This window comes from Triticum urartu, chromosome 7A, assembly GCF_056163025.1.
Source record: "Triticum urartu cultivar PI428250 chromosome 7A, HENAU_Tu73, whole genome shotgun sequence".
NCBI classification, from domain to species: Eukaryota; Viridiplantae; Streptophyta; class Magnoliopsida; order Poales; family Poaceae; genus Triticum; species Triticum urartu.
Window position 1 is genome coordinate 93503778 of NC_141879.1, and position 11677 is coordinate 93515454.

At 39.8% G+C, this 11677-nt stretch overlaps 1 long non-coding RNA gene across 1 annotated transcript; it reads left to right on the forward strand.

The window, feature by feature from the left end:
• Nucleotides 1-1672: 1672 nt before the first annotated feature.
• On the forward strand, nucleotides 1673-6462 carry LOC147958166 (uncharacterized). The gene is made up of 2 exons (XR_015612056.1): nucleotides 1673-6004; nucleotides 6085-6462. It is a non-coding gene; the product is annotated as an uncharacterized LOC147958166 (long non-coding RNA).
• The last annotated feature ends 5215 nt before the right edge of the window (nucleotides 6463-11677 follow it).

Consider the following 11677-nt stretch of genomic DNA (forward strand, 5'->3'; position numbering starts at 1 on the left):
TGTCGCCAGTCTGTGCGCCGGCTGCCAATGAGAAACGAAGGGACAATCACTCGCGTCCTGCACTCGTGAAACAAAAGTTGTTTGGGCATGGGCTGCAGACTGTTGTACTATTCGGTTGTGAACATGTGAGAAACGATGGCCCAGATTTGTTTTGCCTGGGTAAATCCAACTACCGAACAGATTTAACATTTATTATCGCTAGGATCGCTGCCATCGAGGAGCCAGCGAGCCCGGGCAAGTGCCCAGGGTCGCTGGGCGGTGCCTCCGCCACTAGACTGAACTACGAACATACATAGTTTAGTCTCATGGCTCATTCTGCATACGTGCGAATGAAGTATGGGTCCGCATGAGAATTTTAGCATTGGAGTGAGTATTAAATTCATGATCCATCCAACTCTTTCAAAAGTCCGAACTAATAGAGAAAGACGGGCAATATATTTCAACACCCCCCCTCCCCCATGTCTAGGCTTAATAGGTGTGAAATCGATGTAGGCCGCAATTTTTTTTATTTTAATACTACGTTGGCAGGATCTTAAACTCAATACCTCTTGGTTCGGATACCATATTGAATTCATGCGTCATCTAACTCAACCAAATGTCCGAACTGATGAAGAAAAGCGGGCAATATATTTCATGAGTAAGAGCTAAGATTCCAAGGCCTGCTACTTTTTTCTTTCAATTGTCTAAAAGAGAGCACCACCCCATCCTCGATGCTTCAGTTTATGCAGGAATTTTGCAAGCCAACGGCCCAACTTGATCCTCGTGCTCGTGGTTCCCTGCAATGGCACGAAAGCAAGCAGAATTGCAGTGTAGATTAAAACTTTCTTTTCCGGGGACAGCGTAGATTAAAACTAGCATCACCACCACATACCACGGATCCACGAGGGGGCACAATTCAATGATCAAAAAAACTTCCTCTGCCGGCAGAGTCCACACCACACAATTGCCCTAGTGCAGAATTCAAAGCGCTAGCTTTTGAGCAGAATATACCATCGCATGAAAGCCGACCCCGGACTCATTGTATACCACCAAATAGAGCAAGTGGGTAGGATGTCCATGTCCCAGCGCCATCTGTTGGAATTCGTAGCAGCCACATGGCAAAAGCATGGCCAGAAATCTCAAACAAGTTCCAGAAGAATAATATTCGCATGCATAGCAAGAGCATCAGTAGCGAGTCTCCATGTTATGAAAAAACAATCATCCCTTCCACGGAAATTAACGGCGAATTGAGCGCTGCTCGGGTGATTAGTTTCCTTATGGTGGTGGAATACTGGAATCAGTTCTTCCGGTTTAATTATTTGACATAATATTGCTTGTATTTTTCTGGATTTGTCTTAGACTTTTCGGTGTTGTTCTTTTAGCGAGAGACGGCATGCATTCTCCCTGACTACGATACGTCCGTATCGTGTTTCTAAAGCACCGTAAACCAGGCCAGATCATTGGCCTCATCCCCTACCCTGAATGCAATTTTGCCTGGAAATTAAGATGGGGAAACCAAGGTGCGACAACAACCATGAATGGTGCCATATTGGCAATCGATCGAACAAACAAAGCGCTCTAGCTAGGTGCCAATTGCACTAAAAGCTGCACGCCACTTGCCAAGCGGTTCGTATTCGACTCCATCCATCCGTTGGGGTCACGGAGGCCAAGTTGTTGGGCGTCGGGTAAGCAGCACGCGGCAGCATTCTATCTCCCGGGCTCCCTGCCGCGTACGTCCCGCCGCTGGATTCCTCCGTCTCCCGGGCACTTGCAGATATTGCTGATTGATTATCTGGCTAAGCCACGGCGACGGCCGGGCCCGATCCGCGCCCGCGTACGGCCATCTCGCGCCCATACATATACGTGCCCCCATCGCCCAGAGGCAGCAGCAACACCAAGAGTAGCCGGCTGTGGCCTTTGGCTCCCCACACCACACGTTGCCTCTCTCCCTCCGCTCTCCATCAGGTAACATATCCATGCAAAATTGCAAACCACAATGCGAGTTCATTTATCAGATGTGCAGGCGAGACACTGGATTATCAGATGTGCGTCGCTAGAACGCCCTGTAAATTTAGCAACCGATGTAATCTTTTTATTTTTGGTTTTGCTAATTCCCACTCAACTCCGTACAAGATTCCACAATTTTATGAGCTTCTGTGTATTATTCTTTTGAATGATACTTACGTAATCACCTCTTTTCATAAAAAAACAAGAAACGTTATATGTGCAAGAGTTTTGGAGATTTTAGAATCGCGGGTAAGTTTGTTGCTTCGAGTTGAAGATTTACACCGGCAAAAGACAAGATGTACACAGAAAGCTTTAAGCACTAATTAAGCCTTAGTGAATATCTACACTAGTAAGTTTTTCTTCATGTTGGAAATGCTTAGCACTGTAGATACTCCCTAAGGCTTGGGTGGTATTGCTTTGTGTGGCCACTTGATCAACTTTGGCCTCCCGTCGGTAGTGTATAGATTCAAGGAAAATAGGTATATGCAAAGGTACCTGTGTGCTACTTGATTCACCTTTTTTCTCGACAGGTACATGAAGGAATATGGTTGCTACCTTCATATGCATGCTACTATTTATTTGTTTTGTTTTTATAACGGTGCAAATTCTTGTCTATGGTTAAAGTAAATCAGCAGTAAATTGATGGCAAATAAGGTCATGCCTTACAAAAAAATAAACAGTTTGTAAGCAGGTGAGTCTAGAAACTGACGCGATTTCTAGTTTTGATTTTGCTAACTGCCGGTCAACTCAGAATTTCGTACAAGACTCGACAACCTTATGAGCTTATGTATTCACTAGCACATATGCCCGTGCATTGCAACGGAAAAAAAATGATATTTTGTGTAAGCATAATGTCCCAGAATATCAGATTCACTATAAAGGTCATGCTGCAATGCAGTATCTTTCTACAAAATGAATATAAAAAATACATCGCAATTTAGCCGTGTTCATATTTTCTTTGTCGGACATAATTTCCCACTGATTTCATTTAAGTATAGTCCCTTTTTAGTGGCATTTAAGTATAATCCTTTCATTAATTACCATGACGTCCTCAACCGTTTTAGTCGGGAATCAGATCCTTCCTTTTCTAATTTAGTAGCACCAACACATTGAAGCTTACAGATCTTTTTTTTAATTACCCTACCTTTTTACCTCAAATCTTTCATGTAACATTTATTAAGATCACAATCTTTCTTTTAGTTATTCCACTGGTTTACCCATAGTCCTTTCTTTAATTAGCCACATCCGTTTAAATATTCTATTCAAGCCCACGATCCTTCCTTTATTAGCTCATTCGCTTAATTAGCTCGTCCTAAACATGATGACTGCCACTCGTATATTTAGAGCGAGCTGGGATTAGTAAATGTGAAAGGCGCATAGGTCGTTGGTTGTTACATCAAAGAGCTAGACAGGAGGAAATGTGTTTAATTTCTACAATGTTGATTTATTTTGACCCAATTATTTTTCGCGGTTTCTATAAAAGCCCATAAAAGGCCCATCAACGTACAAGTATCTAGCCCAAATCGCTTAGCGTGTAAACCGAACAAAGGACTAAACCAAACCAAGAATACCTATTCCCTTTAATAGTAGGTATAGAGGTATAGATTCCTTTGGAATAATACAGAGTTATTTGTTCAGATCAAAGAAATCATGAAACAATACACAGTGGTTTTAGAGATTTTACAATGGTGAACTAATTTGATGCTTCGAGAGTTCAGATATACAGACAAAGCTTTAAAGGAGTTGTGCCTTAGTGAATATCTACACCAGTAAGTTTTTTTCTTCATGCCAGAAGTACTTCATAGTGTAGATACTCCCTAAGGCTTAGTGGCATTGCATTGTTGTGGCCACATGTCAGTTGATCATCTTTTAGCCTCCCATCGTGCATAGGCAACGTATATAGCTCCAAACAAAAGTAGGTTTATGCAAACAGATGTGTGTGCTAATTGATTCGCCTTTTTTTCTTGACAAGTACATACACGCTAACTGTACTACTATTTATTAGTTGTATTTTTAGAACCATACAAATTTTCCTCTATGGACGCTCGGCAATGGGCCAAGGCGGGAGTCATAGGGTTAGCTAATCTATTGCCTGAGTAGTTGGCTTGCTTGTGTTTGGGTTGAGCAACCCATGTCTTCTGCTTCGGTCATCACCTACATGCTGGCTTGCGCACGTGCTCTTGTGCAACCATTCCTTTTACCTCCTGTGAATTATCATATGTGACTAGTACGTCCCCTAAATCCAGCAAAGAATGCAATTTTACTTTCTGTTTTGCTAAATGCCACTCAATTCCGTACAAGATTCCCTAATTTTATGAGCTTATGTATTTTTCTTTGAAAAAATGATACATAATCACTTCTTTTAATAAAAAACGAGAAAGAATATGCAATTGTTGTCGAGATTTTAGTATCGCGAGTAAGTTTGTTGCTTAGAACTGAAGATATACACCGGCAAAGACAAGATGTACACATAAAGCTTTAAGCACTAAAGCCTTAGTGAATATCTACACTAGTAAGTTTTTCTTCATGTTGGAAATACTTAACATTGTAGATACTCCCTAAGGCTTGGGTGGTATTGCATTGTGTAGCCACTTGATCAACTTTGGCCTCCCGTCGGCACTCTATAGTAAAAGGATGTGTGTGTTACTTGATTCAACTTTTTTCTCGATAGGTACACGAAGGAATATGTTTGCTAGCTTCATATGCTACTAGTTATTTGTTTTATTTTTATAACGATGTAAATTGTTGTCAATGGTTAAAGTAAATCAGTAGTGAATTTCTGGCAAATAAGGTGATGCCCTACAAAACAACAAACATTTTGCGAACAGGTGAATTTAGAAACGGACGCAGTTTCTATATTCGATTTTGTTAACGCCTAGTCAACTGAGAATTTCGTACAAGACTCCACAATCATATGAGCATATGTATTTCCTTTGGAACAAAGAAATTGTTAAACAATACACAGTAGTTTTAGATATGTTACAATGATGAACTAGTCTGTTGCTTCGAGGGTTGAGATGTACTTGCAAAGCTTTAAAGCAGTCGAGCCTTAGTGCATATCTACACCTGTAAGTTTTTTTCTTCATGCCAGAAATACTTAACAGTGTAGATACTCCCTAGGGCTTGGTGGTATTGCATTGTTGTGGCCACATGTCAGTTGAGCATCTTTGAGCCTCCCATCGCCCATCGGCAATGTATATAGCTCCAAGAAAAAGTAGGTTTATGCAAAAGCATGTGTGTTCTACTTGATTCGCCTTTTTTCTCGACAAGTACATATATACATGCTAAATGTACTACACTTTATTATTTGAATTTTTATAACCATAGAAATTTTCATCTATGCTCGCAATGGGCCAAGGCGAAAGCCACAGGGTTAGCTAATTTCCTGCCTGAATAGTTGGCTTGCTTGTGTTTTGTCTGAGCAACCCATGTCTTCTGCTTCGGTCATCTCCTACATGTTGGCTTGCGCAGGTGCTCTTGTGTAACCATTCCTTGTACTCCCTTGTGAATTATCATATGTTACTAATACGTCCTGTAAATTCAGCAACTGGTGCAATTTTTATTTTTGGTTTTGCTAATTGTGACTCAACTCCGTACAAGATTCCACAATTTTATTAGCGTCTATATGTAATCACTTTTAATGGAAAACCGAGAAATAATATGCAATAGTTGTGGAGATTTTAGAATCGCGAGTAAGTTTGTTGCTTTGGACTGAAGATTTACACTAGCAAAAGACAAGATGTACGCAAAAAGCTTTAAGCACTAAAGCCTTAGTGAATATCTACACTAGTAAGTTTTTCTTCATGTTGGAAATGCTTAGCATTGTAGATACTCCCTAAGGCTTGGGTGGTATTGCATTGTCGTGGACACTTGATCATCTTTGGTCTCCCATCGGCAGTCTATATCTCGAAGAAAAATAGCTGATGAGGACATCACTATTATAGTCATACCCATAGCCCTTGCTACTTCGCATATGGGACTGATTACTAGAGCTCGTGCGCGCCAACAAAATTATCAGGTACTTCCATTTCTTGATAATAATTCTATTGTTTATTAGAATATGATGTTGCCTAACTTGGATACGTTTGTGTTGTTTAGGAATGAAGGCCCTAACATGGATAAGAGGGATGAACATCGGAGCATGATCAAGCATGGAGATGAAGGGGCACGCTAAGGGAACAAGAACGGAGTTTCCAGTGGAGAATTCAGCAGTTTGAAGCCACCATGATGACATATGAGGACATGGACGAACTATAGAAGATGACCTTTTATAAATTTTGTCCATAGCTTGTTATATGTGCTGTGCCACCTCATTTTTGCGCCAAGCCCTTGTAATTTGAAAAATACTACTTCATAGGCTTTTTTAGAGTCTGTACTGTAGGGAGAACGACTTAGGAGGGATTTTAGCCCCACCTTGCCAAAGGTGGAAAAAATTCCCTCTTCCCCCTATAAATACAGCCCTCAGGGCATCGTTTACACTTGGGTTTTGTTTAGATTAAAGTTTGCCATGGCTTGAACTCACGTACTTCACTTTTGTCCAACGACCAGGCCAAGACGTTACAGAACCCCATACTTTGACAATTAAAGATTTCCTCTTAAATTTGCAATATCCATATTGCAATCTCATTTTCTTGCCCGTTTTTCATTTTCGTGCAGGAAATAGACCCTAGCAGTCATGTTGATTGTGCTCTGGAGTGGTCAATAACCTTTCGGAGTTAGTTTAGCAATTGCTAAGGTGTGACTTCGCATATTCGTAGTAGGAATGTCAAAGTCTAGTCCACCAGAAATGATAATTATCATCTGACTGAAAGACGGGAAACATTTGCCTCTATCAAGTGGTATCACATTTTCAAATTGCTCAATGAGATTTTGCCAATTTTTCCTAGTCTAGATTGCATCTGTTCTTCCTACCTACAGTCCATGAAAAAGCCAAAAAAATAGGGTTAGATCATCATCTGCAAACCAATCTGAGCCTTTTGCAATTTTGTTTTCAGTGTTCAGTTTTTCTTTGTTGAATTTGAGGTTCCATCATCATGCCTAGTTTCTGTCTTTGCGTCTAGTCCCTTAAGAGTTTTTGACTTCTTGTCACAGGTTGTCATGTTGCTGCCACACAATTGTTACATTCACTGCCATATACCTCCATGTCCATCACAATTCCATAAAGCCACCACATATCTACCGCCATCATGCAAATCCGAGTCCACGTCCAACACATACTCGCCACCAGTCCATGTTCCACCACTCATACATATATTAGTCACCAATCCGAATTCCATCTGGTATGTCTCCGCCACCAATCCTAGTCCAAGTTGACTAGCTACCTCTTTGTTATTGTTTTCCAAGTCACGCCATAGTACCTGTCGTTATCAAGTCGGTGTTCACATATAGTGGCCACCTGTAGAAGAGGTTTAGGTCCAAACTAGGAAAACTAAGTCTAGAAAATTCTAGCTAGGCACTTTTTAGACTTTGGGGAAACTTTTCCGATTTTTTGTTGTTGAGAAAAAAAAGAGGGAAAATAAAAAATACAGATTCAGAGTGTGCTTCTCCCTTGATTACCTGTCACACCATGTTTTTTTAGTATTCTATAATCACGTCTAGCCTAGGACCAGTACAGTATCGTCATTGAGCATTTATTCAACTTTGCATCTTTGAATTGACCTTTGCTGACCCTTTTTGCTACCATATTTGAGCCTCCAAGATCTACATGCATCTACTTCGTGCGTTTGACATCAACTCACAATCGCTCTACTCAAGCTTTGAGAGTTTTGACTACAACGGTTGCCGATCACCACCTGCTGCTTGCTAAGAACTGGTAAGAATTTGTGATTCACTTGATATATTTGTGCCTTTCCACCACACCACATCCTATTTGTATTTAGTAGGACCATATTCTTCTGTTTTTATATTATTGCTAACCATGCTAGGATCACAAACCAATGAGCTGGACTGGGAGAACATGACGAATAAGAAGCTACATGATAAATTCCAACACATGATGGGTGAACACGTGCTAAAAAAATTTGGAGAGGCCGTGAATAGGACAGATGGCTTTGAAAAGACGTTCAACACCAAGATGGAGGCCAAGTTCAATGAATTTCTCGTGCATCTACCACCACCTGTTGCACCTCAACAACAGCAACAACCACCGCCTCCACATCGCAACCCAAATCACTCAGCAAAAGTAAAGCGTATCCCCTCGAAGAAGGCTAAATTTCTGGTGGCACTGTTGCTCCTGTTGTGTCGTGGTGGTGGTGGTGCTGCTTGATACGTCTCCAACGTATCTATAATTTTTGATTGTTCCATGTTGTTTTATTATCAATCTTGGATGTTTTATAATAATTTTGTAGTCATTTTATATCACTTTTTTGGTACTAACCTATTGATATAGTGCCAAGTGCTAGTTCATGTTTTTCTGTGTTTTTACATCATAGAAAATCAATATCAGACGGAGTCAAAATGCCACGAAACTTTACGGAGATTTTTTATGGACCAGAAGGAACATGTTGGGCCCTGGTTGCACCTGGGGGGAGTCCCGAGGAGGGGACAATCCACAAGGGCACGCCAGGAGGCCCAGGCGTGCCCTGGTGGGTTGTGCCCACCTCGGGTGCCCCTCGGACCACCTCTTTGCTCTATAAATACCCCAAAAATACCAGAACCCTAGGGGAGTCGACGAAATATTCATCCAGCCGCCGTAGAGTCCAGAACCACCAGATCCAATCTAGACACCATCTCGGATGGGGTTCACCACCTCAATTGGTGCCTCTCTGGTGATACGAGAGTAGTTCTTTGTAGACATTCAGGTCCGTAGTTAGTAGCTAGATGGCTTCATCTTTCTCTCTCTCTCTCTCTCTCTCTCTTGATTCTCAGTACAATGGTGTCTTGGAGATCCATATGATGTAACTCATTTTATGGTGTGTTTGTTGGGATCTGATGAACTTTGCGTTTATGATCAGTCATATCTTCTTATATCCATGAAAGTTATTTGAGTTTCTTTGATCTCTTATATGCATGATCTCTTATAGCCTCGTATTTCTTCTCCGATATTTCGGTTTTGTTTGGCCAACTTGATCTATTTATCTTGCAATGGGAAGAGGTGCCCGGTAGTGGGTTCGATCTTACGGTGCTTGATCCCAGTGACAGAAAAGGGAACCAACACGTATGTATCATTGCTACTAAGGATAAAAAGATGGGATCTATATCTACGCAATAGATAAACGGATCTTGTCTACATCATGTCATCATTCTTATTGCATTACTCCATTTTTCCATGAACTTAATACACTAGATGCATGCTGGATAGCAGTCGATGTGTGGAGTAATAGTAGTAGATGCAGGCAGGAGTCGGTCTACTAATCTTGGATGTGATGCCTATGTAATGATCATTGCCTGGATATCGTCATAATTATTTGAGGTTCTATCAATTGTCCAACAATAATTTGTTTACCCACCGTTTGTTATCTTTCTCAAGAGAAGCCACTAGTGAAACCTATGGCCCCCGGGTCTTCTTCCTCATATATTTGCTTGTGATCTACTTTTCCTTTGCATTTTTATTCAGATCTATTAAACAAAAAATACAAAAATACTTTGATGCACTTTATTTTATTTGCGATATATTATTTCAATCTACTACAATTTTCTGGCATCGTTACCCGAAAAGGATTGACAACCCCTTTAACACGTCGGGTTGCGAGGTGTTGTTATTTGTGTGCAGGTGTTGTTTAAGTTGTGTTGCTTGGTTGTCCTACTGGTTTGATAACCTTGGTTTCGTCACTTAGGGAAATACATACCGTCGTTGTGCTACATCATCCCTTCCTCTTTGGGGAAATACCGACGTAGTCCTAGCAGACAGGAGCTTTCTTGGCACTATACTCAGAGAGCAATCAAAAGGAATTTCTGGTGCCGTAACCAGGTTTCTAATCACAAATCTCATCTCCTCGCAATTTACATTATTAGCCATTTGCCTCTCGTTTTCCTCTCCCCCACTTCACAAAAATTTGTTGTTTTATTCGCCTCCCCTTTCTTGTTCGCCATTTTTTTGCCGGATCTATTTTTGAGTGCAATCTTGCTGTGTGGTCATCGTGACTCAAGAGAACACCAAGTTATGTGATTTCTCAAATACCAACAACAATGATTTTATTGGCACTCCACTTGCTCCTCCTGCCACTAGTGCGGAGACTTGTGATATTAATACTGCTTTACTGAATCTTGTTATGAAAGACCAATTTTCTGGTACTCCTAATGAGGATGCCGCATACCATCTTTATACCTTTGTGGAATTATGCGATATGCAAAAGAAAAAATATGTGGACAATGATGTGGTCAAGATGAAATTATTTCCGTTTTCCTTGTGTGATTGTGCAAAAATTTGGTTCTCTTCTTTGCCTCGTAATAGTATCGATTCTTGGAAAAAGTGAAAAGATGCTTTTATCACTAAGTATTTTCCTCCCACAAAAAATTTCCCTCATAACCTAGATCATAGAATTTCAAGTAACTTGAACATGAGAATTTTTCACAATCTTGGGAAAGGATGAAAATGATGTTAAGGAATTGCCTAACTCATGGGTTAAATCTTTGGATGATCATCAAAAAAATTTATGCGGGGTTGAATTTCGTTTCTCATAACCTTTGAGATTCCGTCGCGGTTAGTACTTTTATGGAAATTACTTTGAGTGAAGCCACCAAATTTCTTGACAATATCATGGAAAATTATTCGCAATGGCATACCGAAAGGGCTCCTACTAGTAAAAAAGTTAATTCAGTTGAAGAAATTTCTTCCTTGAGTGAAAAAGTTGATGCTCTTGTGAAATTGGTTTCTAGTAGAACTGCTCCTATTGATCCTAATGATATGCATTTGTCCAGTTTGATTGAGCAAAATAGTGATGACATTGATGTCAATTTCATTTCTTGAAATAATTTTAACAACAATGCTTATAGAGGTAATTTTAATACTATGCCTTTTCCTAGTAATTCCTCTAATAATTATGGTAATTCCTATGGAAATCAATCTTATAATAATAATAGGAACACCTCTGATCTTGAGAATAATATTAAAGAATTTATCAACACGCAAAAGGTTTTCAACACTTCCATAGAAGAAAAGTTGAATAAGATTGATGATTTGTCTAGAAGTGTCGATAGAATTGCTCATGATGTGGAAAAAATTAAGATGGAAATTTTCGTGCCTAAGTTGATGAATCAATTAAAGCTCTTTATGTTTCTATGGATGAAAGTAAGAAAAGAACCTCTATGCTTAGAGCTAAAAGAGAATTTTTAGAAAAAGCGTTTTCTAGTGATTTCTTTCACAAAAGTGATGAAGATCTTAAAATGATTGGTGTTTCTTCTATTGATTCCTTGTTTATTAAAGTTAATATTGATGAAAAAGGGACTGGAGAAGAGTTAACTTTAGGTAGAAGGTGTCCCAATACTTCGGAGGGTAAAAATCTTGTTGAAAAAATTGATGAAAGTGAGTTTGAAGAGGTCAAAACTTTAGCTAGTGATGTGCCCTCTCTTTTGAATTACAAACACTTTAATTATGATAATTTCTCTTTGATTGATTGTATTTGTTTGTTGCAATCGATGATAAATTCACCCCATGCTTATGAACAAAATAAAGTTTTACTGAACATATTGTTGATACTATGATGAAAGCTCTTGAAGAAAAATTGGAACTAGAATTTTCAATTCCTAGAAA